This window comes from Macaca nemestrina, chromosome 6 (assembly GCF_043159975.1).
Source record: "Macaca nemestrina isolate mMacNem1 chromosome 6, mMacNem.hap1, whole genome shotgun sequence".
NCBI classification, from domain to species: domain Eukaryota; kingdom Metazoa; phylum Chordata; class Mammalia; order Primates; family Cercopithecidae; genus Macaca; species Macaca nemestrina.
The window spans coordinates 163,536,205-163,549,157 of NC_092130.1; the positions used below are offsets into that span (position 1 = coordinate 163,536,205).

Here is a 12,953-nt window from a genome sequence, read left to right on the forward strand (position 1 = left end):
GGTGCCACTCCACTCCAGCCTGGGTGACATAGCTAGATCTGTCTCAAAAATAAAATAAAATAATAAAAAATTTTTGAAAAAAATTGACAAGAGCAGTTTCAAAGAAGTGACAGGAGGAAAGTCCAAGTTGCAATGGTTGGAAACAGTAAAAGTGAAGTTAAAGTAAGCTTGCCTAGGATAGGAATTTGACTGCTAGAAATGGAAGCATCACTTCAACCAGACAAGAGTTCGTTTTTCTCACATAACATGACACATAGAGATAGATATTCCAGGGCCTGTGGTAATAAATCTAGGCTATCTAGGCTGACATTAGACATCAATATTGTACTCCTTCTATCCTGTCACCTCATTTTCAGCACCAGGCTTCAATTCTTAAGGATGCCTCATGATCACATAATGGCTGCTAGTTTCAGCCATCACTTTCTACATTCCAAATAAGGAAAAAAATGAAAAAGGAGAGAGAGGGCAAAGGGAAGCTACCAGCTGAGTAATCATTTTTAAATTAGTTTTCCCAGAAGCAACAGTAGTGATCTGGATTTGTTTCTCATCAGCCTCATCTCTCTGCAAAGGATGCGAGAAAATGTACTTGGGCATACCTCTCTCTACAAAACCAGAAATCTAAGGACAAAGGGGATAGTTGTTATCACAGAATCACAGAATGTGGTATCCCTGCTGCAGCCTGTTTTCAGGCTAGTGGTAAATAATCCTGCAGAGGTCGGGCATGGTGACTCACCCCTGCAATCCCAGCACTTTGGGAGGCTGAAGCGGGTGGATCACTTGAGGTCAGGAGTTTCAGACCTGTCTGGTCAACATGGTGAAACCTTGTCTCCACAGAAAAAATACATAAATTAGCTGTGTGTGATGGTGCATGCCTGTAATCTCAGCTACTTGGGAGACTGAGGTGGGAGAATCTCTTGAACCTGGGAGGTTGAAGCTGCAGTGAGCTAAGATCACACCACTGCACTCCAGCCTGGGTGACAGAGTAAGATCCTGTCTCAAAAATAATAATAGTAACTTTAAAAATGGCCAGGTGTGGTGGCTCATGCCTGTAATCCCAGCACTTTAGGAGGCCGAGTCAGGCAGATCACCTGAGGTCAGGAGTTCCAGACCAGCCTGGCCAATATGATGAAACCCCGTCTCTACTAAAACTACAAAATTAGCCAGGCATGGTGGCGCACACCTGTAATCCCAGCTAGTTGGGAGGCTGAGGCAGGAGAATCACTTGAACCTGGGAGATAGAGGTTGCAGTGACCCAAGATCTTGCCACTGTACTCCAGCCTGGGTGAAAAGAGTAAAACTCGGTCTAAAAAATAAAAAATAAAAAAATTCCTGCAGCAAGGGATAGACTGCATTGGGGGCAATGCCAGGGTGGCAGAGGGAGAGAATGATATCTTTACATACTTTTAATGAGGTATGTTTCTCTTCTCCCACTAGATCAATGACATTCATTGGGAGGTCAGGCCCCAGACTAACACATGGGTCAGCTGAAGTGGTGAAGGATGATTTTTCTTTTTAACATGACTTTCGTGGTGATCTTAAACCAAAGTGCTTTTGAACTATCAAAAGCTTAGAGCTAGCGAGGGAAAAGTATGGCTCTCAAAACTAAGAGGGTTTTGATAGGAAGATGAAGACAGAGGTCGGACACCTAGAGCAGAGTCTATCTCAGTTAACACTGGAATAAGGAAGACTGCAGGGTAACTCCTAACACTGGGGAAAGGAATTAACACTGTCCACACCTTTTTGTTTGCTTGTTTCAGTTTCTCATTTTGCTCTTTAGTTAAGAGCCTGGAGAGAGAAAAAAAAAAAAAATCAGATACCGTTGATTGTTTCAGCAGGTTGGGGAAAAAGGAGAGACTGTGGTTGATAATCCAGGCTGATGGGTGTGAGGGGTAGGAGAGAAATCTCCATCATATGTATGAGAATCCAAAGGCAGAAAGCTGTTTCCATTTGGAATCCTAAGGCGGGGCAGCTTCCCAGACTGCCTGCCCCACACGGAGCACCTCCAGCAGAAGAGGATGGGGCTGGGCCAAGCGTGGAAGAGCGGGGAGGTGCCCACCCAGGCCCCCTCATTTCCAGTGAGGCCTGCAGAAGACCCTGAAAATTTCTCATAGGCCCTGAGGAGGAAAACAACTGAAAATTAGTAGGTTGTATGCCTGCCGAGGGTCACCAAAGTGTGTGAGGCCAGGAGACCCCGTGGCAGAGGCACAGGAAGGACAGCCCAAAGCTGAGAGCCAGTGGAGGCGTCTTCCAAGTCCCGGGAGAATCAGCGGAACTAGGGGGGAACCAAGGGGGAAATGGCAGAGCTCCTGACAAGGGCAGGGCAGACCTGTGCTGAGAGAGTCGGCGTGGGGGAGCCTGGGCACAGTGACTATGGTGGAAAACCCACACACCAACAAAATGAGGCATTTCCCAGAAGCCAGCGTCTAGAGACGGTGTGGGGATAGGGGACTAGCGCTTCCCTCAATGCCGTGCTGGTTGTGTCCCCACGGCCACAGGGCACCCAGGGAGGCCACAGAAGCAAACTCAACTGGTTGGATAATTCTCAGAGACTTTTCCATCCTTCCTTCCTTTCTTCCTTCCTTCCTTTTTTCTTTCGAGATGGGGTGTCACTGTTGCCCAGACTGGTCTCTAGCTCCCAGATTCAAGTGATCCTCCTGCCTTGGCCTCCCCAGTGTGCTAGGATTACAGGTGTGAGCCACTGTGCCCAGCAAAAGAAACCTTTTTTAAAACAGGAAAAAAAAAAAAAAAAAAAAAAAAAAGGGCAGGTACCGTGGCTCACACCTGTAATTCCAACACTTTCAGAGGCCAAGGCAAGCAGATCACCTGAGGTCAGGAGCTCGAGACCAGCCTGGCCAACATGGTGAAATCCCATCTGTAATAACAATACAAAATTAGTTGGGTGTGGTGGCATGTAATCCCAGCTACTTGGGAGGCTGAGAAAGGAGAATGGCTTGAACCCTGGTGGCAGATTGAAGTGAGCTGACATGGCACCACTGCACTACAGCTTGGGTGACAGAGCTAGACTCTTTCTAAAAATAATAGAAAATAAATAAAACAGAAAAAAAAGTTTGAAGAGAAATGTGTTTTTTGAGCAAACTGAGTTTTTGTTTGTTTTTGAGACTGAATTTCATTCTTGTCGCCCAGGCTAGAGTGCAATGGTGCAATCTCAGCTCACTGCAACCTCCACCTCCTGGGTTCAAGCAATACTCCTGCCTCAGCCTCTGCCCGGAGTAGCTGGGACAACAGGCGGGCACCATTTTTTTGTTTTTAGTAGAGATGGGGTTTCACCATGTTGGCCAGGCTGGTCTCGAACTCCTGACCTCAGGTGATCCTCCTGCCTCGGCTTCCCAAAGTACTGGGATTACAGGTGTAAGCCACCGCACCCAGTGAAGTTTTTCACTTTCAAGCTGAGCTGTCCAATATGGTAGCTGCTAGCCACAGGTGGTCCATTGGGTGTCTGAATGGAGATGTCTGCCAGTGTAATATAAACATGGGTTTTAAAAGACTCAGTCCAAAAAATATATATCTAAATTATCTCTTTAATCATGTGGTATATGAATTACATATTTAAACAATGTAGTTTTGACATATGGATTAAATAAAATACATTATTAAAATTAATTTCACCTGTTTCGTTTTGCTTTTTTTAATGTGGCTGAAAAATACATGGTTCACATCTGTGGCTCATGATCTATTTTATTGGACAGCACCATTTTAGAGATAGAAAGCAAGCTGTACTTCTGCCGGTATTTATCCTGAATCAAGGATCAAATATAGGTGTGAAAATTTTCAGATCTGTTAAGTATCTATTGATGTGTAAAACAACGTGACTTAAATCAACATTTATTATCTCGCAGGTCTGTGTGTTAGGAATCTGGGTGTCACTTAGGTGGGCCTACTGGCTTAGGGTCTCTCATAGGCTGAAATCAAGGTGTCACCTGAGGCTACCATCATCTCAAGGCTTAACTGGCGAAGGATGCACATTCAGTCACCCTAGATGGTTGTCGGCAGGACGCAACTCCTCATGGGCTACTGAATTGAGGACCTCTGTTTATTGTTCCTGTTGGCCCAAGGCTGCCCTGAGTTCCTTGCCATAAGGATCTCTCCATAAGGCACCTTGCAACATGGGAGGTGCTTCATCAGAGCCAGCTGGTGACAGAGTACAAGCAAGATGAAAGTCAGTCTTCTATAACCTGATCTTGGAAGTGACAGCCTATCATTTTTGCCATATTCTTCTCATTAGAAGCAAGTCACTAGGTCCACACGCTAAGTAAGGAGATTGCAGAAGAGCATAAATAGGAGGAGATGGGGATTGCTGAGGGCCAATTCAGACGCTGCTGCCTAGAACCAAGGAGTACACGAAGCACACGCAAGATGGTTCATCCTGGCAGAGGAGGAACAGTTCTTCCCTCATAACTGAGCTGGAGAGGCACACATGGCAGAAGGTAGAGGTAGACTGTTGTAGTTGGCGGTGACAAGTCGTAGGACCAAAGCTGATGACATATTTGTTTATCTCCGTGAAGCAGGAGGCGAGATTGTCTGCTGAAGGAAAGGATGTGCGTGGTTTGAGGGGAAGAAGAAAGTTTGGGAATGACCACCTAGTAGAGAAACACAGTCCAACTACCAGGCAGTGCCAAATGAAAGTTCAAAATTACCAGAAGTGAAAAACCAGTTCAGCTCACTTGGATGATTTTCTCCACCAGCTTTCAGCTGCCAGGGTACTAGCTCAGACAAAGTGGCAAAACAAATATGCCAGCTCTAGGGTAGGAAAATTTTTTTATCCACATGTGAGTGCAGCCAAGAAACAGTAGTGTGAATTATACTGGTGGATATTTCTCTCCATTTAATTCTTCCAACCCACCCTGCCCAGCAGGCCTCTTTCCACTGAGCAGCCAACAAATTAAATAGCCTGGCATGTGAGCTTTTGATACAGCTGTCTTGGACCTGCAGTGCATGCAAATAACCCGCTTTATTCCCCTCCGTCCCCTGCATAGTGGCTCAGTGGGCAAAACTCTCCAGCACTTCAAAGAAGATCTGTGACACGGAACAGACCCACGGGCCCTGTCTGCACATTACGGCTAAATATTGATGATAGTGACCTCCAAAATACCACTAGATCTCCCATGCTAAAACTGCTGTTTAAATATAGCTAATATTTACGATAGAAAACATACAATGCTTATGAAACAGTAGGCTCTAGTACACCTTTTAAGATACCCAGAGGTTGGTTGGTTGGTTGATTGGTTGGTTGGTCAGTTGGTTGGTTACGTTTAAAGTCATAGAAAAAACAAGCCAAATAAAGATGCAAAAGCGCATCCCTTCCCACGAAATGCATATGCTTGCTAGGAAGATCATTTCATCCTCGTTTGTCTGAGACTGTAGTGAAGACCCATCAGTCCCAGGTAAACTCAGATGGTTAATTATCCTAATTTACCCATGATCCTTCTCAGAAGTGGTCCAGGAGCAAAGCTGCAGTAGGGAGAATTCATAAGACTGGTCTTGCAGCAATTTCTCCTGGTTCTCTGAGCAACACCGATCATGGTTCTTTTCTGGCAGCTCTGGTCCCTTAGACGAAGCTGACGGTTTCCTAAACAATCCCTCAGGTTATTACTGTTTTCATTTCAGAGTGCATCAAATTCATCAAAAAAGATTTACCAGATGCTTATTATTTGCAAAATACAGTGACAAATGTGGCTGGAGACATGAAAGTATTAAAAAACTGTTCCTGTCCTCAAAAAAACTAATATAATTGTGAATATAACACAAAAATCTGTAGGGTGAAAAAAGTCTAAGTAATAATAAAACTGACATGGAGGACAACTTTAAAAAAATCACAAGTCAGAATATGATTAATTGCAAATATACCCTTGGAAAAAGAGTGACTTTTAGACTCAGAAAATTCATTTTTTTTTTTTAAAACAATAAAGGTAGCTTTTGTAATGACCTGCTACCATTGGTTGAACAAAGCAGAGGAGAGGAATAGCTGTCACTTCAGACAACTTTTTTTTTTTTTTCCGAGATAGAGTCTCACTCTGTTGCCCAGGTTGGAGTGCAGTGGCACAATCTCAGCTCACTGCAACCTCCGCCTCCTGGGTTCAAGCAATTCTCCTGCCTCAGCCTCCCCAGTAACAGGGATTACAGGCGTGTGCCATGATGCCGGATAATTTTTGTATTTTTGATAGAGACAGGGTTTCACCATGTTGACCAGGCTGGTCTTGAACCCCTGACCTCAAGTGATTCACCCGCCTCAGCCTCCCAAAGTGCTGGGATTACAGGCATGAGCCACCACGTTCGACAACTTCAGACAACTTTTTAAGTTTGAAAACTGTGAACACAGGCTTTCAGGTGAGACACACTGGGTCCCAATGTTATCGCTGTCACCAACTAGGCATTGGAAAACTCACCAATGCATTCTTTTCTCACCTGAAAAATTGGGATAATCTACCTCCATCGTAGAGTTGGTGAGAGAATTCCTTGAAATAAGCTGCAAAACCATTTACCACATTACCTAGTATACATCAGGTGTCCAATATATAGTTTCTGTCATGATTTGTGTAAGTATTAATAGAAAAATGGCAAGTATCACTTCATCTTCCCTCCACATTTTACAATTGCTTTCATCTGAAAAATCTGGTGCAATTCAAATTGCATATTAAGTCACGAGTGCTGCTTCATTGCCTCTGTAGATTTAAAAGACACAGAGGACTCTCACATGTTCTTGTGTGAATGCACTTTCATTCAAAATGCTTTACATTTTGAAATTGTCAAATTCAGGTCACGTGTGATGCAAAAATTAGTATGGTTGGCAATGCACTTAAACTTGTGCTTACAACTTTGTCTTACCTTTTTCCCTATCATATTAGTTATCTATTGCTACATAATACATTTCTCTAAAAGTGGCAGCTTAAGCCAACACATATTTATTATCTCATAGCTTCTGTAAGTCAGGGAGCTGGGAATGGTGTAATTGCATCTTCCACTGCGGGATCTCTCCAGAGGCCGCAATCAAGGGGTGAGCTGGGCTGTAGCCATCTTATGGCTCAACGGGGGAAGACTTTCTTCCAAGCTCATGAGACTGTTTTCAGGATTCAGTTCCTCTCAGACAGTTGAACTCAGGGTCTTAGTTCTTTGCTGCTGTTGGCTGGCAGCCACCCTCAGAAGTTCCTTGTCACGTTGGCCTCTTCATCATGGCAGCTTGCTTCCTCAAAGTCTTCAAGCCAAGAAGGCAATAAAGAGAGTCCATCAGCAAAACAGAAGTCACAGTCTTTTGTAAGCTAATCCTTGAAGCTTGAAAACCGTGGCATCCCTTCAGCTTAGCTGGAGTTGGTTGGTTAGAAGCAGGTCACTGGGCTTAACCCAAGGGGAGAGAGAATAGCACACGGCCATCAAACCAGGCGATGGCAATCCTCATGGGCCATCTGAGAAGCCTGCCTACCACAGCTGTCTCTTAGAGGATCTTGGTCACTACTTGTCTACAACAAAGATGAATAAAACAAACAACACTGGAAGACAAATTAATGCTACCAAATGCACAGGGTCCTAGAAACAACAGGGGCAGAGCCACATGTCTTCCTGCTGAGGCAGCTGCCTCACTGTTTTTTGTTTGTTTGTTTTTGGGGGTAGGGGGGACATAGTTTTATTCTGTCACCCACGCTGGGGTGCAGTAGCACCATCTCAGCTCACTGCAACCTCTGCCTCCCAGGTTCAAGTGATTCTCACGCCTCAGCCTCCTGAATAGCTGGGATTAGAGCCATGTGCCACCACATCTGGCTAATTTTTGTATTTTGAGTAGAGACAGAGTTTCACACCATGTTGGCCAGGCTGGTCTCAACCTCCTGACCTCAAGTTATCCGCCCACCTCGGCCTCCCAAAGTGCTGAGATTCCAGGCATAAACCACTGCTCCCGGCCTGATTTTTAGTATTAATCAGAACTAAACAATCTTGGCATGTCCTGCAACACAACCTGTCTGCTTCTTTACAATTGTATGACCTACCCTCTAGTGGAATCTGAGTAAAGTTGAATTTGACTACATTGAACCTTAAAAACTTGAGGAGTACCAGAATGACTGTCAGAAGCATCCATAAGCAAAGAAGAAAAAGAAAAAGCAAAAAACACAGTGCTGAAGACTTTTGCAAATTAGCCCCTAATCACAGAAAGTGAGTAAAATTAGGCCATATGTTTTTGGCCGAAGGATGTGGCTTCTTTGGATCTCAATTTCCTTTTGGAAGCCTGAGTGCTACAACAGATAATCTCTTAGACTCTTTCCATCTCGAGAGTGACCCAAGATTTCACAACCAATTGTTAGTGAAAATGCTGCTGTGCGCTAAGGTGCTTTTCCCTAAATCCAAAAGCCTTCCACCAAAGAAGGGACAGCCCTAGGAGTGATCATGAAGGGTGGCTGCAATGAACGGTTTCACAAACCGCATCTGCAAAGCAGAGCTCAATTTTCTCCCATTTTTGCCACGCAGGAAGCTAGTGAAAATTAGCAAAGCTTTTGAAAGGTTGAGTGACCATCTGGTGACAACAGTGCCACATCAGACACTGAGAAAGGCTCAAGTGGAGGAGGGAACAGAGAAAAAAGCCTGTAGATATTTCTAAGAGGAAAGTGGCCCTGAGCCAGGCATCCTCTGCCCTCTCTCAAAAGGCCTCACAGAGTGGCATGAGCGCCTCATGGGTGCACAATGAATACTCATTGACTGAACAAAGAAAATTGGGTATTCAAAGGTTTTAGGGGGGTTTGTGTGTTTATGTAAGATTGATATGAGATCTTTCAGGTGCACATTCACAGAAATCAAGGATGCAAGATGAAGGTATGTCCTCTGATATACAGCAAGGTCCAGTTGACTCACTGAACTGAGAAATGCATGCATACCTGTAAAAGAAATAAACAGCTAGCTTCAGTACATGGCCTAGAGAAACTGGAATCAGAATAGAACGAATAAGATGAACTGGAAATGTCATGTTTTTGAGCTACTGTCTCTAGAATACAGAGAGTGGCATCAGTTGGAGTCCTTAACATTTGAAGCTTCTTGGCTAAACTAACTTCCCCCAGAGAGGGCTAAGACTGGTAATACCATGTCTGCCTGTGACTCTCCTTCTAGTCAAGCTTCCGAGTGGGCTCCACCTCCATTCAGGATGATGGTAGTTACACAGCTCATGAAAGAATGTTTTCACTGGGTTACAAAGTCCTAACAGACATTTTTTTTTCTTTTTTAAGAGTTCTGTGTAATTTTTTTCTTTTTTAAGGGTTCTGTGTTTTTTAATAGTTCTAATCTCATATGAGATGATATCAAAGTTTAGCTCTCAGTGGGAAATCATTTTTCCACATTCCAGAGAAACAGGAGAGAGCCCCTGAGTTCTATGAGTAGTACCGACAATCATCGCCTACAGGGAAATGATATTTTGGGCAAGCCTGCATTCTTTTATGAGCCACAAAACCATATAGCAGGAACTTAGCTGCAGAGACCCTGTAATAAATACATTCCTTCCACCAGCTCTTAGACATCTGGTTCATAAATTGCTCCATTTGACAGTGAACGGGGAAAATGGATGAGAAACGTGGCCTCAAGCACATAATGTATATATGGTCAAAGAGTCATGACCCATGTGGCCACATTACCAGATTATATCGTGTTCTCACTTTCTCTACAATAGGATAAGCACCAACAGGATAGATATACACTCCTCTCTCCAATTTAATTACACCTTTATTATTACTTTACTTATATGCGCATAAGCAGCAACAGCTAATGTAAAGTGGAAATTGTAATACAATTTCCATATTGTATCTTTGCTGTCTACAAAATTATATAAAAAATGTGTCTCACCCTTTAGTTGGGACCATTTAGAAACCTGACAGCAATTACACAGAGTGTATTGGAGTCACCCGCACAATCTCCTAATGGCAGCTTGGCCCAAAGCCAAGCTTTAAGCCAAACCTCAGGGAATTCAAATGTAAAAGTCAGCAACATTAGAGGTAGTGATTCAGTTTGGAGAAGATATCGCCTTTCGTGATTTATTACAGCCAGAGCTTTCAGTACATTTAGAAGATGGTCTAGCTTAGTTGCATTTTCAAAGGAGTGCCACTGCATAAATTGAGGAACATCTGAACTGGAGGCTATCAGAATGGAAAAGCCTGACTAGGGCTTGAATTATGTGGAAAGCGTAACTCGTAGAAATAGGTCCTCAAACACACAAGAATCTGCAAAAATGAGCTCTACTTTCAACCCCCCAATATCTAACTTGTGATCATTTGGCAGAGAAGGGTCTGTTACTGTCAAGTATTTTTAAATGACTGCAAAGACATTAACTCCCTAGGTTCAGGATAATCATTCAGTACCAAGAATAAACATATAATTTAAAATATTAGTCTTGCCGGTGCTTGTGATCTATGACTAAGCTGCACTTTCACAGAGAATTCCAAATCTCTCCTCTCTGCAACCCAAGAGAATCTGCACAAAGACTTGGTGACCTTATGAATTTTCACAGGTTTTCCCCAGTGGATGTCTTTGGTGTCTGCTATCTCAACTGCAGATGCACCGGTGAGTCGGTAAATCTTTTCGAAATAGTTCTGTTCTTTCATACTCAGTTCAGATTTGGGAGAAAAAAAGTAGGAGCGACAGTTCTATTTAGAACAAAGCAGCTTAGAAAAAATATGTTAGGCTTGTAAAAATGAATCTATCTGTACATTTATTTTTGTCAGAAGAAAACAACATCATAAACTGCAAGTCCATTTCCCACTAGCATCTTCGTTTTCATGTTTTATTGCATTCCACAGTGGTTTTGCAACCAGCTATATCAAGAGTTTCCAAGAAAAATGTAAACAAGGATTTTGCAGTGACTCCAGCTAGAACACATGAATACGACTGAGAACAGAATATCTCGACTTACTTTGGTCAATTTTGTAGTAAGTAAATAAGTAAGATTTTTAAAAAGTAACTTAAAAAAAAAATCTCTACTGAGCTATCTGGAGACAAAAGATGGTGCTACATTCCAAATCACCAAGGTCCTTCTGGCACACACATCAGAAAGTGAAACATATCTGCCTCGAAGGAACTGGGCAGAGATGCTTCTACCTTTAGGAAAACAACCCCATTTTCATAATAAGCCTATAAATCATATAGTTATTACCTGGTGCTTATTTGTAATGGGAAACATCCTGGGATATTATCCATGTATTTTTTTCTGGGATCTGTGGCTCTAAAGCCCTTTCCCCAGCTCAGGCCACTTCCACTGCCTCAAGAAAGGAATAACTCAAAGGACAAGATCATCAGCTCCACGCATTTATTCACTTTTTTTTAACAAACATTTATTGAGCCCCATGTATGTGCAAGACACTGTCCTAAGTGCTGAAAAATAAAGCAGTGAACAAATTAGACCCAGTCTTTATCTTTATTGACTTTTGTATTCCAGTAGGGAGAAGTCAATGAACAAATAACTAGAAAATTTAAAAAAGTAAAGTACTAGTTGATGAAAATGCTGTAGAGAACAATCAGATCAGATCATGGGGCCAGGCATAGTGGCTCACGCCTGTAATCCAGCACTTTGAGAGGCCCAGGTGAGTAGATCACGTAAGGTCACAAGTTCAAGACCAACCTGGCCAACATGGAGGAATCCCCGTCTCTACTAAAAATATAAAAATTAGCCAGGCATGGTGGCGAGTGCCTGTAATCTCAGCTACTTGAGAGGCTGAGGCAGGAGAATCACTTAAACCCAGGAGGCAGAGGTTGCAGAGAGCCAAGATCATACCACTGCACTGTAGCCTGGGCGACAAAGCAAGAGTCCATCTCAAAAAATTAAAATTAAAAAAAATTAAAAAGATAGTGGTATAAAGAACAGAGGGACAGGAGGCAGGCTGCTACCGTCAGCTTTCGAGTTTAAAAAGCCTAGGTGGGCCCCAGCCTAAAAACACTGGAAAGTAATTCTCATACCAGGCAGAGGTTCTTTTTTCTGTCCTAAAGATAAGATGAAGTTTGCTTCAGTGAGAAGAAAGAGGGGAAAGAAAGATTCAGAGGAGACAAGGAAGATTGAGAGTTGATGGGTGCCTAAGAAGAAGCCCTAAGCCCCAATCTCTCTCCTTCCAATCCCAAAAGAGCACTGATAGGCTTGAAACCTACACCCTCTTCCTGGAAGGAGCCATACACGTCCTGGGAAAGCCATAAGATCCCAGTGCCGGCCGGGCGCAGTGGCTCACACCTGTAATCCCAGCACTTTGGAAGGTCAAGGCAGGCAGATCACCTGAGGTCAGGAGTTCAAGACCAGCCTGGCAAATATGGTAAAACTCTGTCTCTACAAAAATACAAAAAAATTAGTTGGGCAATGGCGGGTGCCTGTAATCCCAGCTACTGGGGAGGCTGAGGCAGGAGAATTGCTTGAACCCAGGAGGCAGAGGTTGCAGCGAGCCGAGATTACACCACTGCACTCCAGCCTGGGCGACAGAGCAAGACCCAGTCTTGGGCATGGGCAAAGACTTCATGACTCAAACACCGAAAGCAATGGCAACAAAAGCCAAAATTGACAAATGGGATCTAATTAAACTGAAGAACTTCTGCACAGCAAAAGAAACTATCAACAGAGTGAAGAGGCAACCTACAGAATGGGAGAAAATTTTTGCAGTCTATCCATCTGACAAAGCACTAATATCCAGAATCTACAAATAACTTAAATTTACAAGGAAAAAAAACCATCAAAAAGTGGGCAAAGGATATAAACAGAAACTTCTCAAAAGAAGACATTTATGCAGCCGACAAACATATGAAAAAAAGGTCATCATTACTGATCATCAGAGAAATGCAAATCAAAAGCAAAATGAGATACCATCTCACGCCAGTTAGAATGGTGATCATTAAAAAGTCAGGAAACAACAGATGCTGGAGAGGATGTGGAGAAATAGGAACACTTTTACACTGTTGGTGGGAGTGTAAATTAGTTCAACCATTGTGGAAGATGGTGT

The 12,953-nt window shown here is 43.2% G+C and overlaps 1 long non-coding RNA gene across 1 annotated transcript; it reads left to right on the top strand.

The window, feature by feature from the left end:
* Positions 1-2,035: 2,035 nt before the first annotated feature.
* LOC105492300 (uncharacterized) lies at positions 2,036-10,369 on the top strand. The gene is made up of 3 exons (XR_011624349.1): positions 2,036-2,140; positions 3,858-4,451; positions 8,776-10,369. It is a non-coding gene; the product is annotated as an uncharacterized lncRNA (long non-coding RNA).
* Positions 10,370-12,953: the final 2,584 nt, after the last annotated feature.